The sequence below is a fragment of the Rhipicephalus sanguineus genome, unplaced genomic scaffold, assembly GCF_013339695.2.
Source record: "Rhipicephalus sanguineus isolate Rsan-2018 unplaced genomic scaffold, BIME_Rsan_1.4 Seq1136, whole genome shotgun sequence".
NCBI classification, from domain to species: domain Eukaryota; kingdom Metazoa; phylum Arthropoda; class Arachnida; order Ixodida; family Ixodidae; genus Rhipicephalus; species Rhipicephalus sanguineus.
In genome coordinates, this window is record NW_023614388.1 from 14859 (window position 1) to 28597 (window position 13739).

The 13739-nt window shown below is 45.9% G+C and overlaps 1 long non-coding RNA gene across 1 annotated transcript; it reads left to right on the top strand.

The window, feature by feature from the left end:
* The first annotated feature begins 833 nt into the window (after positions 1–833).
* LOC125756521 (uncharacterized) lies at positions 834–13672 on the top strand. Its single transcript, XR_007414568.1, has 3 exons — positions 834–901; positions 970–1154; positions 12948–13672. It is a non-coding gene; the product is annotated as an uncharacterized LOC125756521 (long non-coding RNA).
* The last annotated feature ends 67 nt before the right edge of the window (positions 13673–13739 follow it).

Here is a 13739-nt window from a genome sequence, read left to right on the forward strand (position 1 = left end):
CTGCTGGCGAGATTTGGAAACGCGGAGCATGCGCGTAGAACCACAAGGACGGTTCGTGTCCCGCGTCGTCTGCTACTTCTTCGCCCCAGCGCTCGGCGCGCGCTGGCGAAATTCTATATTTCTACGGCTGGAAGGACAAGCATGCTATTATCTATGCATCGGGCATAAATTTCTTGTCTGTTATAAAAAGCGGCCGGCTGGTGCGAGCAGCATGTTGAAAGCTTACGACTAACTTATCGGTGAGCACTTACAAGAATAGACTGTTGGGCTAGTTGGTGATTCATTGTGAGGGAAACTGCGCACAAAAAAAAAAAAACAACGCCGGCAAAGGGAGAACAGAACAGCACAAGCGCATGCGCTTGTGCTGTTCTGTTTCTCTTTGTTGACGTTGTTTTTTTTTTTTCTTTTGCGCAGTTTCCCTCCTAATGAGCACTTATATTAGGTTACGCAAGTGACAGGCTTCATTGTCATTTTCACACAATTCCACAGCTGGGGGTCCCAAATTCGAAATTCCGCCGCTGGGGCCGCGATTCGCATCACATCAAAACTGGCGAGAAACCAGAGCAACAAAACAAACCACACCTTTTTTTCTGCCTGCTGATTAGCCGGCGACGCGCAGGTATAGTGGCGGCTACATGAATCGCACCGCTGAAAAACGGAAGCGCTGTCCAGCGCTCGCCAAGGACAGGGCCGGAAAGTAGCAGACGAACAGCGACAAACGCCGCCCTTACGCCTTTGTGCGCGTGCTCCTTGTTTACAAATCTCGCCGCCAGTTTGCGCCACGCGGGCCGCCGGCCACGCGATCGCGTGTTCCCACTAACAGTGGACCGCACTGTACGTTGGTGGTAACGACGTTTGCAGTGCCAACGCGGACCCTCAAGATATATGCGACAAAATAGGGGTACGTATTCTGAAATTGTGAGATGCTTGGCATCAGTCACTGAAGGTTGTATTTTCTTTACATTTTAGAAGTTAGTTCTGCAACTGCAGCACGATGTGGCCCCCGTGGTGTATACGTCTTCAAAGTGCTGCCATGTTGCTCCAGCTCTGAAGACGCCGATGCAGAGCGCCAGATCAAGAAAACGCGCTTGCTGAACCGCAAGCTGACGGCTACGCTGAAACGCCTGCCGTGTGTTCGAATCTTAAACGCCGAGGTAAGTTTACGCTGACATACTGGTGCGCGCCGCTGAGGGAAATGCCGTACCGTCGTGGTCGGCACGCAGCTTTTTTTAAGAACTTTTTAGCCGCGCTAGTTGCTCATTGCTTGCGGTAAAGTGATGCGGGTTAAAGTACTGACATGCCGACCACGACGGTATGGCATATCCGTATTGCTGCACAGTAAACCTGCACTGCCAACAGACCCGATTAAAGCGGTATGTAGATGCGTACCGTCCGCACCGCATTCTAACGAATTTTAAAACTTAGTTGTAAGTGCTCCTAGCAATTTTCTCCCGTGTATATGCGTTCATCTGAAATACCTGACTGTTGTTATACATAGTTTTCATGTGACGTCACACCGTCGTCTGCTGGCGGTGTCCGCCATGTTGGAGAACAGCGACAAACGCGCGCGAGCATGCCCAAGCGTGCGCACAAGTGTTCATCGCTGTCTTCCTGCAGTCTGTCGGCGTGGTAGTAATTGATTTTGCTACTTGCGAGCTATCGAGTGTTTGAATGATGGCGCCTGTCAGGCGGAAGGAATTCTGCCCGTCATATTTTGCCGAGCTGGCGGGTCCGACGCGTGCACGTTATGAAGCGAAGATCAGCATGTGCGATGGAGTTGACCCCTACACGTTGTGCGCCGGTACTGACACGACGACGGACGTGGAGCTACTACCGGTTACGACGCATGCCGACATCGTGAACTATTTGGTGCTGTGGACGAACCACGTATCGCTCACCGAAATGAAAGCTTACAAGTCACTTGAGGCTCACAACTACTTCACCAGTGGCCGTGTGAGCGGCGTGACAGCAAAGCGGCTGCCCTCCAAGCGCGTCATCGTGTTGAGCGAGGTAAAGTTATTCAGCAGGCGTCTCTTGACTGAAGTGATCGTCTGCATCGACCATTTCAGGCGAAGGATGGTCAACCTCTGCCGGCTGAATGTTAGCTGCGTTCGCGGCTGTGGCCACCTCTTTTTTTTTTTTTTTTTTTTTTGCCAGCCGATTTTTGGCGCGCTTGTACCGAGAAGTATTAACGCCCGGTGCTGTGCGGTTGCTGTATCCCAAGTGTTGGCTCGGCACCCAATCCGGGTTTGTGTTGTCCATTAGACTCGCTGGCTGTCCTGCAAATTACAAAACATCAACAGTGAAAACCTGGCGCGCTGTTGCATGTGAAATTGCGACTTCAGCGCGAAAACGGTCTCGTTACAAGCTGTTACGAACAGCGCAAAATTACAGAGGCACTCGCGATCATTAGCCCGATGTGAACGGCATTTTCAATGCACGGTACAAACAACACGCATCGAGCACGTTAAACTCAGCAGTTTGGTGCAGACAGTGACATTTTAACTCGGTTGCAGTACGCGCGGATCGCAGTCGAAGGTGCCCGTTAAGCAGCAGAAGATCCGGAACGGGCTCGAACGCGACCCGGAGAGCTCCAGATTTAAACCGCTGCACACACAGCGACGGCTGTGTTGCAGGCGATTGTAAGCGGTGGCGTTAATTTTTTGAAGTTTTCGCTTCATCCTGTTTTGCTTACCTGAGATGAAACGCCGACCGCATACACGGAGGTAATCCAGGTTCTTGAGGCCCTTTCTGTTGATGCGAGCGAGCCAGAGACGACGACGCTGCTCCGACAACACTTTCGTGCGGTCGCATTGCCGAGTTATCACTTTCGGCAATCGGTAGAGCCCGGTTCTTGGCTCCAGGTCCATTTTCTGTGCGGCAGACGTGCTTCTCGCACTGCAGCCAGTCATCGCACCCATCGGCATTGTGACGCCGCGCTGTTACTGAACCCGCACAACGCGAAAATATCGGACCTGCACACGCACCCAACGATAACACCGCGCTAGCAGTTCACCATCATGGCGGCCACCTATCCCACAAGCCCCAGTTGTGACGTCCGTGAAAACTATGTATTGACAAGGCGTTCACACGATGTTGAGATACAGGGAAAATACCGAAATGAAGGTGACAATGCACGTTAAGCAAATACAGTGAAAACGTAAAACGTGCACACCTTTTAGTGATCTTGCATGTGGCCATTATACACAGTGGAAAACAAGGCCTTGAAATTTAATGCCCTTTCTTTAAGACTGTGACATACATGGACAGTGAGGATGCTTTTCAGTATTTAGATTTAGCGGAGTGAGGCAACGTGGTGCCATTTTTAGTAGAGGCATTTGAGAATACATGGCTTGCATGTGCCATCACATGAGCTGGCTCGTATGTTAGAGACAATGTTGATAAACCATTCCAATGTCCGTGGAATGGTTCATCAACAATGGCAGTGGTAGTGACACAAGCATCCTAGCCTTTCTCACCGAAGGCCACTAATAGAGTAAGACAGTGTTTTCAAGGCATGGGAAAAGAAATGTTTGACTGAAACATCAGTATGTGGTGGTACCAAATTCAGAAAACCGCCAGTGTCTGCATCTTCTCAGTGACAACCAACTCACTATGACGTTGTTAGGTAACTTTTGTTACCCTTGAATAAATGAAAGCCCACAGGTCACTGCTATCTCGATCTGTTTCAGTGGACGAATGAAAACCTGTCGACGAAATGGGTTCATGTATGTGAGGTACCTTTTGAAAAGGCAACAATTAAAATTAACGTTTCAGAACCACTATAGGCCCCTTGTTCACAATAAAGAATGCGAAGAGGGTGATTATTTATGGCCTAGGTGCCAGTGGGTGCTGGTGTATATCCTGGGTAGGTCAACACATGTACAGCTAAAGTAAGTTGCACACATACCACATTTGAGATCAGATGTATAAAGATTTTCTTCATTGCGATTAGAGCAGTGGTGTCCAAATTAATCGCTTGGTTAGTAATGAATAATTATCCACCAGTGTTTGAGCATGTCTTGCCTTTCTCAAGGCACTTTTTATGGTGTTTTGTTGTTTGTTTGAACTTTTCGTTCCACTAATGTAGGATGTGTCACAGTTCACGCATTTTGTGGGTAACCTCCTGGAAACTATTTGTCGAAGGAGCACTTTGATTCTTTGGGAGGACAAACAGGAACAGCAAAAGTATGTGGGCATCCCATGGTGCAGGGAATAAGCGAGTCACTTGCAAGATTTTTTTACACTAATTGTGTGAGAATTTCCCAGATGCCAAAAAACTAGGTAACATGACAGCTCACACATGTTAAAGACCTCTTGGAGCAATAAAAGTTACCAGGGGTAATCTACAAAATTCCACGCATGAACTTTTATACGACTTATATCAGTGAGACTAGAAACCTCAAACGAAGTTCATCGTCAACAAACAGTGCAGCAGTGTACAATAGACAAAGAAGGGAACGGTTGTCTTTGTTCCCTTCTTTGTCTGTTGTCCACTCCCACACTTTTTGTTGAAGATGGATTAGCAACTAGCCCAATCTCAATTGCCTCAGATCAAGGATTCAACACCAATATTCACACTCGTTCGGAGCTTTGGCAATTTTAGAGCCCTGTAAAAGCCGTTTATTCATCAATAGAGAGCCATTGGGTGTTTTCCAATATGCCTTACAAGTTTGCCATTGAAAGTTCTGTCTACGTTAATGCAACAGCTTAAACATAATAATTCTAAGTTAGAAACACAGACAACTGGCTAGAACGTGCCATCATATCCTAGTGGAAATGGAAGGACCGTAAATTATAGTGATAGAATCTAGCACACTTTTTGCAGTTTCAACAGGATTTGCATTTTTAAAATGTGTTTCAATGTTGCAAAAACCGGTTTGTTGTGCAGCCTGGTCGACAGGCCTTCATACTGTGCAAAGGAGCCATTCGGATTGCTGTACAGTCTTCTGTTCTTTACATGCACCATAATTCGTGCTTGATATTACAGTCTATATTATTAGGCATCCCCACTTTATTCTATGCTTTTTATAAGGCAAAAGGAGTGATTGCTGAGAGGCGGCTTTGCCATCACTGTGACTAAGGGAACTGGCAACCTGTGTCAAGCCGTGGTGCTTATGCGCAGTGCGTATACATGCTGAGTGCACAAACACGAACCACAGCAACAGGGGCTTTATAAGCACAATGTTGCTTTCTTATAGATAAGGCCTTGCTCGTTTGCTGGCGTATTATTGCTATTGTGCTAAACTACCACTGTTTACAATGTGTTGTGTGTATGACTGAATTGGTGCGTAAAATTGTGATAAAAATTTCGAGCCATTCCATTTTGTGAAGGCAGGTTACCAGTGAAGCTGTCTAGCACATAACACAAAAATATGAACAAATGTATGAACTCGTTTCTTGTTATGATTGGTGGTAAATGTGATGAAAGGTACACACACACACACTTGTTGTCTTGATCGGTGGGTCATTATTTTTTGGTCATGGTGATGACGACGGCCTTATTGTTGCTATGATGCGCAATGATCAGCTTGGTTACAACCTTGCACATGTTCTTAGCCAGAGTCTCATCTATGCCTGTCTGGTGGTGAGAGGTGCGGTTTGTACAAATTGTGTAGCACAGGAAGCCAAAGCATTCTAACACAAATTGCATAACTACGGTGGTTTGTTTTTGTGTTTTATATTTTTTCAAATTAGAGGGTAAAAATTGGGTGCTATTTTTCAAGCTGATAATTTGAGAGAAATCACATTTTTCGTGGAACCATCCTTGAACTGCATGTTTTTGGGGGGGTTTAGTTTAGAAATGCTACATGAAATACATTTACACAAATTGATAAGTCAAAAGGACAGTAAAGAGCCTTGATAACATCTAGGAAAAGACACATTTAATTCACAAAAAGCTGATCACCGATTTTTTACGCGTCCTTGTTAACGTACATTGCCATTTGCATGTGCAGCATGTTGGTCTTCATTCGAGAGCTGTCTCACCTTTGGATGTTCAGAGGCATCCACTTCCACCTTGAGCACCGCACCGTGCAGCCAATGCTCCGCGGAGCGTCTCTCGCGGGCGGCTGGGGCACGCAAGCGCAGTGACAACTGTAGGTGGTGCCTTCGCCGCGTCGTCTGCTAAAGCGCAGCGGCTCCGCCCAATCGCGCTTGCCCTTCAATGAAGGTAACTTAATCTCATGGAAATCGAGAAGCGCAGCGACTGCGCCTCGTTCCGCACTGCTTTTTTTCCTACTGTTTTTTTTTTCTGCATGCGATCTTAAAAGTAATAAACCTTGGCCCGTGCATGAGTGAGATCGCCAAGCCGGGCTGGCACTCCCGCAACTAAGCTACTCAGATGCTTTGTGCCGTACAGTTAGAATATTCCCGCTACTCACACGGTTGTTTTCATCAGCTGAAAGTTTGGCGACACAAAGTCGACAATAAAAAAAATATAAGTTTGCGCTGTGAATTGAAGGCTCACGGAAAACTTTCTGCTTCGTGCTAAAGTTTTGAGCCAAGAAATATATAAAGCGATACGCGGTGCTTTGGGTCACCTAGCAATAAAAAGGGAGTCAAGCTTTATTCAGCGCCTGCTTACAGAAGTAATCATTTGTCAGCGGCGCTTCTTTGGTGAACTGATTGCGTGATATGAGTTCAGCTGAAAACTCTATTAGAATGCTTCTTCATTTTTCTGCATGAATGGTACAAATAAGCATGGTTGCACATGAGTAGCAAATTAGGGCGGCGTATTGGCGAGTTAAATTCGCTAGCGCATGAAGGCAGCAGTGCTGATAACACCTGAATGTAATGTAACTTCTCTGAAATTGGCAAATTGCTCACATCCTTTTGTTTTCAGGCGAGTAACAATCCAAACTTTCGCACATTTAAAGCTGTTATGTCAGACCTTACCATGCATTTATCGCCAATTTTGCGGCGCCTAGCTTTGAAGCTGATCAAAAACATTTGCGTGAGCAGCGGGAACATTCTGGCTACTGGGCTCAAAGGAGCTGAGTTGCTTAGTTGTAGGAGTTCAAGCGCGGCTGTGAAAGTTTACTCATGCACGGACCGAGGTTTATTGGTTGTGAGATCGCATCCAGAAATGAAAGAAAACACTAGCAGCAAAAGCTTGACGGAACAAGGTGCAGTCGCTTCGCTTCTTCTGAACCGTGCCGGATGCTGGATTTGCATGCGCATAGCAAGAGCGAAGTTAGCTTCACCGCAAAGCAAGTACAATTCGGCAGAGCTGCCGCGCTTTAGCAGACGATGCGGCGAAGGCTCCGCCTAGAGCTGTCACTGCGCATACGCGCTAGTTACCCAAGCAACCAAGAGAGGCGCTCCGCGGAGTGCTGGCCGCACGGTGCGGTGTTCAAGGTGGAAGTGGACGACTCTGTACCTCAGCTGAAAGAACCCTCTCAACATCACAGCTTTCATTAGCTATCATCATCATCATCATCATCAGCCTGTCTACGCCCACTGCAGGGCAAAGGCCTCTCCCATGTTCCGCCAATCAACCCGGTCCTGTGCTTTCTGTTGCCACGTTATACCTGCAAACTTCTTAATCTCATCTACCCACCTAATTTTCTGTCTTCCCCTCACGCGTTTGCCCTCTCTTGGAATCCAGTCAGTTACCCTTAATGACCACCGGTTATCCTGCCGACGTGCTACGTGGCCGGCCCATATCCATTTCTTCTTCTTAATTTCAACTATGATATCCTTAACCCCCGTTTGTTCCCTGACCCACTCTGCTCTCTTCCTGTCTCTTAAGGTTACACCTATCATTTTCCTTTCCATCGCTCGCTGCGTCGTCCTCAATTTAAGTTGAACCCTCTTTGTAAGTCTCCAGGTTTCTGCTCCGTAGGTAAGTACCGGTAAGATGCAGCTGTTATATACCTTCCTCTTGAGAGATAGTGGTAGACTACTATTCATGATTTGATAATGCTTGCCGAATGAGCCCCATCCCATCCTTATTCTTCTAGTTATTTCACTCTCATGGTTCGGCTCCGCGGTTACTACCTGTCCTAAGTAGACGTACTCCTTTACAACTTCCAGCGTCTCGCCACCTATCGCGAAGCGCTGTTCTCTGCCAAGATTGTTCCACATTACTTTAGTTTTATGCATATTAATTTTCAGACCTACTCTTCTACTTTCCGTATCCAGTTCAGTAATCATGAGCTGTAATTCGTCTCCCGCGTTACTCATCAATGCAATGTCATCAGCGAAGCGCAGGTTACTGAGATACTCTCCATTAACTCTTATCCCTAATTCTTCCCAATCTAGGGCCCTGAAAACCTCCTGTAAACACGCGGTGAATAGCATTGGAGAGATCGTGTCTCCCTGTCGTACGCCTTTCTTTATTGGGATTCTGTCGCTTTCTTTATGAAGGACTATAGTGGCTGTGGATGCGCTGTAGATTTCTTCCATTATGTTTATATAGGCTTCGTCGATGCCCTGATTCCGCAGTGCTTGCATGACTGCTGATGTCTCCACCGAATCAAATGCCTTCTCGTAATCTATGAAGGCTATGTATAGGGGTTGGTTGTATTCCGCGCATTTCTCTATCACCTGATTGATAGTATGAATATGGTCTATTGTTGAGAAGCCTGTACGAAATCCTGCCTGGTCCCTTGGTTGATTAAACTCTAATGTCGTATTAATTCTGTTAGCAATTACTTTTGTGAATAGCTTGTAGACAACGGACAGTAAGCTGATGGGCCTGTAATTTTTCAGGTCCTTGACGTCCCCATCATTAGCTATAGTCGGGTACAACTTTAGAAGGCAGCGGCATTTTCCCCTCAAAGGCGGATGCATACGAGCCTCCACCAATAGGCGCGCACTTCAGGTGACGTCATGAGCCGGACGGCCGGTGACCCCGCCGACGGAGAACATGCCTAACATGCCTAGCGGGACTATTTCTTTAGTCGCGGAGGCAATTGGCTGCTGCGCTTCGGTCATCTGGGCGGGGCCTCTCCTGTCTTCTAAAGTTGTACCCCACTATAGGCACAGCAATGTCATTGCAGCATTTGCTGGCCTCGGGTAGTGAGCAGCAGAGTCATGCCAATATTCAGTGAGTTCAGCAGCTGATTAGCGTGGATTGCTTCCAGCAAGTACTGGTTGCACTTGTGAAGTGAATTCATGTTTTTAGTCTCTAAAATGAAGGTAGGTCAGTTGTTATGAAATGACTGTCTCAGCAGACAAGAGTCTCTTGCAATGGATTCAATACTGCTTGCAATTTCCATAACGTTAGGTGGTTTTCACCTTTGTTTGAGACGTTCCGTTTAACAGTGCAGTACCATTCTGTGGAGAGTTTTGTGCAAAACTCCACGCAGCATCTTTTCACTAATGTGGTGCTGCTGTTGGGTTACGTAGACAAAGCGGGTTTTACCAGTCATTGTTGAAAGCTCGCCGACCATCTGCGGATGATGGAGGATTTTAGCAAGTTTTGAAGGCGTCCGGACGGTTGCTTGCATCTGTGTGCGAGAGCAGACAATGCAGCACTGCATGTGTCACAACTTTGTGGGTGCACTTGTTCTAGCTTCCTACACGGTGATGTCGGTGTCCAACTTGTCGCCCAGAAACCGAAACCCAAAGTCGTTCATACAAATAAGGCGATGTGAAATAGTTTCGAGAGAATACATGAATTTGGGAGTGTGTCTCATGCTTCCTAGATCAATAAGAAATGTTTGCAACAAAGAATGCACAAGCCACAAATTTGATGGCACCACCCCTTTAAGTGGTTGTGTGTGAACTTGACGTCAGTTTGGACACTTTGGTGGCTTTGTAACTCCTATCTAACAAAAATAATGCAACATGTTTTTAGAGATTAAGTTAGAGCACGTGCTTGGCTTTAATTCTGGGGAGTTTAAAGAAAATTGAAGATGGCCTTTTTTTAAACTGAATTTCGAAGTATTTTATTTTTAGAGACGTTTCTTACCATATGCATTTATGGTTTGCGTCTGAAACCATCCTCTGCAATCATACTTAGCACAATGGTTAACCTAATGCGTGGCAAATCTCTGGAAAATTTGGGAAATTTCGAGTATTATAGATGCGGAGTGAAAAAATCTGAAATTAGAGCATTATTGAGCAATGGGTGCCGTATTTGCAACTTCTTTTGCATAAGTTATGAGCAACAGAACTGCAACATAACATTTTATAAATGCACGTTACTCACAGTAAGCCAAGAAAAATTGACTCGCAGCTGCAATAATTTCTTTGTAGGATCTCGTCAAAATCGTATTTTCGGGAAATTCGCGAAAAGCAGTTCTGCTGAGTGAAGACTTCCGTCCAAATCTTTTTGACTTACGCAAATTTTTTTTTTTCGCAAAACTAACATTGGTTTCGTGGCCCTAGGGACTCATACAGCAAAATATTTTTTTTTTCAGCGAAATTAAAGGGGTCCACAGACATGCACCGATGTTATCTGAATACACTCTATCTGCTACAAAGTAGTAATCTTCATGTTTGCCCATGGAATCTTTATGAAATCGGAAAAATGTGGAACTAGCTGTACATTTGGTAATTTGCCCTACCTGCACGCTGTGGCACATAGGCTATACATAGGCGCCCCACTGATGCTTTTTTTAGTGTGAGCAATGATGGGGCCATAGTGGTCCCGAAGCATCAATTTTATGTACTTTTAAAAAATTTGAGGCGCGTTCTAATATGTTAATCTGGTACCTTCCCCATCTGACAAGTTTTTATCAGACTTTTGACTATGTAGTGAAGTGTACATCACAGGCTTGCTGTGTCAAAATTCTTCTATTATCCGCACCAGGCTCTCCTCTAACACTGTTGTCTTTCACATATGAACATTGGATGCTTGCACGTGTTCTCCATGTATGGCAGGCTGAAATATTCATATTTATTTTCGTTGGCTGCTTCCTTGCGTTAGTGTCAAAGCAGTTGGGGCATTATACAAATGTGCAGGCAACCATTAATTGAATCTGAAATGCATGTGCCGTATTTACTCGAATCTAAGCTGATGTTTTTTTATAAAAAACAATGTGCGAAAGTGGGGGGTTGGCTTCGATTCGAGTACCATGATTAAGTTTTTTTTTTTTTCTGGCCTTGTGAATTTCGAGTCTCGGCCTACAATCGAGAGCGGCCTAGATTCGAGTAAGTACGGTACATATTCTAGTACTGTCACTATAGCTTCAGTGGTGGTTGGTCAGCTTTCAGTAGTGATTCATCGTAATGGTGGATGCAGGGTGTCGGAACGAAATGTTTTTCGTTTCGGTTTTAGTTTCGTTCCACCGAAAAAAGTTCCGTTTCTGTTCCGGAACTAAAAAAATAATGTTTTGTAACGGTTCTTATTTTTATGCAAAAATTTGAAGGTAAAGTAACGATAAAAACATAGGATTTGTGGTAAACTTGCGCTCCTCTGAAGAACGTGGGATGAGTAAAACACGTTCTTCCCGCATTCTTCAGAGGAGCGCAAGTAACTGTACGACGAATTGCTACAGACTAGCGCGAGCTATGTGGGGTGTCGTGGCTGTGGCTGGCCCAGAAACCTGTCAGGGAGGAGACCAAGACAAACCAGCAACCATCTTTACTCCGCCGAGTCTCGGCCACAACTGCGAGCTGCGAGCGTGCCATCGTTCGTTTTCTTCTTCTACGGACGACGCGCTTGCAGCCGCCGCTTTTATACTTGTCTATACGCTTCTATACACTTATAGGAAGGAAGAACCAGAGGTCAGCAACAGGAAAGAGCAGGCAACCACAAACGGTGGCAGCAAGGCGGCTGCCACGACGACTGCTAACCCGAAAATGGATGCGGAGCCCCGGAGCCCCCAGTTGCCACGGACAACACCGGGACCTTGGTTACGTGGTGGACGAACCGTGCCGACGTGTGGTCGTGCATGCCACGTGCTGTCCGCTGTGGCCAAGGATAGCGGCTACTGCGCCCTCCTCCCCAGTTTCACCGGAGGGGAGGGGGCAGTATAGAAGCGGTGGCTGCGAGCGTGCTGGCCGTAGAAGAAGAGAATGATGAGCGATGGTGCGCTCGCAGCTCGCACTCAGCAGCCACTGGCAACGGGCAGTTGCGGCCGAGGCTCGGCAGAGTAAAGATGGTTGCTGGTCTGTCTTGGTCTCGTCCCTGAGGGGCTTCTGGGCCATCACACAAAACCCCAAAACTAGCACCCTTCCAAGTTACTGTATTTAAATTTATCAAAAGTGAATTACGAATTTTCTGAGCAGGTTCTATGTTTTGTGTCAAGGGAGTGAGCATTTTCTCAGAAGCAGCCCGTCATCGAGGGTGCAAGACCGCTGTTCTGATAAAACAAACTTCAGCACCGAGAATGCCCTCTCCACACTAGTGTGACTGGCACACGAAAGTCCACTTGCATTAATATAAACAGCTCTGGTTGCCACTCTTTTCATTTTTCATAAAATTTGAACATCTTTACTTTGGAATTCTTGCATGAGATAAGCGCTAACACTATACCCTGACATATGTATTATTGCTCACGTTGCATGACCTCGGTTGTTCCAGGTCACCAAGTTTTCCCGGGAACTGAAAACTGATAAAAAATATTTCGGTTTCACTCTAGAATGAAATAATAGATAACGTTTGTTATTTTCGTTCCGGCCAAAAATATCTTTGTTTTTGTTTTTGGTCTTAGTTCCGTTCCGACACACGGGGTGGATGGCTATGTAATTTCAAGCTGTGATATTGGTGCAAGCCACATATACAGGGGCAATGCAAACATTCAAAGGAGTGTGTATTGATTTCAAAAGTTCCGGCTGAGCCCCTTCTAGCAGTGAAAAATTTTCACACTGCAGCATACTAGCAACACGTTATGTTGCCAAATTTTTCCATTATCTTATGAAACTGTAGGCTGTGGTCCCATGTTGTTCACTTCCCTTTCTTTTTGTTTAGTGACTTCAGTTGATCTGCAAGTTCTTTCTTGTCTCAATGCATCACATTTTTCCTAATTGCACTAATTTTTTTGTTCCTACAGCATCGGTTTCTCAATTCCTCGAAAGAGCCACGACGTGCGTTCTTAGCAATTGATGGGTACCATGTGCACAGAGGCCAAGGGATCGATCAGCTGGCCAAAATCATCGTCAGTTCTCTTGCCCGTGACTTCGGACCTGGAGTGAAGTCACATGCACACAGCGAGCTGGGTATCTGCTACAGGCTGCTGAAGTGCAGCCACTGCAACACAAAAGGCCACGAAGTCCTGCGAGTGCAGCAAATTCCTTCGCCTACCTTCCCAACATGAACCAAGACTGCTTTAGATCATCTATGTGTAAAGCAGCACACAAAAGCAAGACATGAAAGGAGGAATACAATTGAACAGGCCAACCACTGCACTTGCAATTAGCTTATTTTGAAGGGAAAAAAAGGAGGGGGTAATACACATATGCACAAGTGCACAACATTCACATTTTTTTTAAGCACCGTTATGAGCAAAAGTCATTGTTGCATGTGGTGCACTTGTGGATATGTACTATATACATATTTTTTAAAAGAATAAACTAGTGGCAAGTGCAACAGTTGTCCTGTTGAATCATATTAATCCTCTTGTGTCTTTTTTTCTGTGCGCTGCTTTACATGTTCAGATGCTCTGTCACCAATTCACCCGACTTTCAACCTTACTGAAACTTGGCAAATGCTGCCTGCCATGAAACGGCCCTTTTCAGGGCCACCCATGTGTTGTCCGGCTGGTTGCGAATGCTCCCAACTGTTACCCAGATAGCCTCCTTGAAACTTGAGAGGAGTTGTGCGGCGCATGTTGACTCTGCTGGCT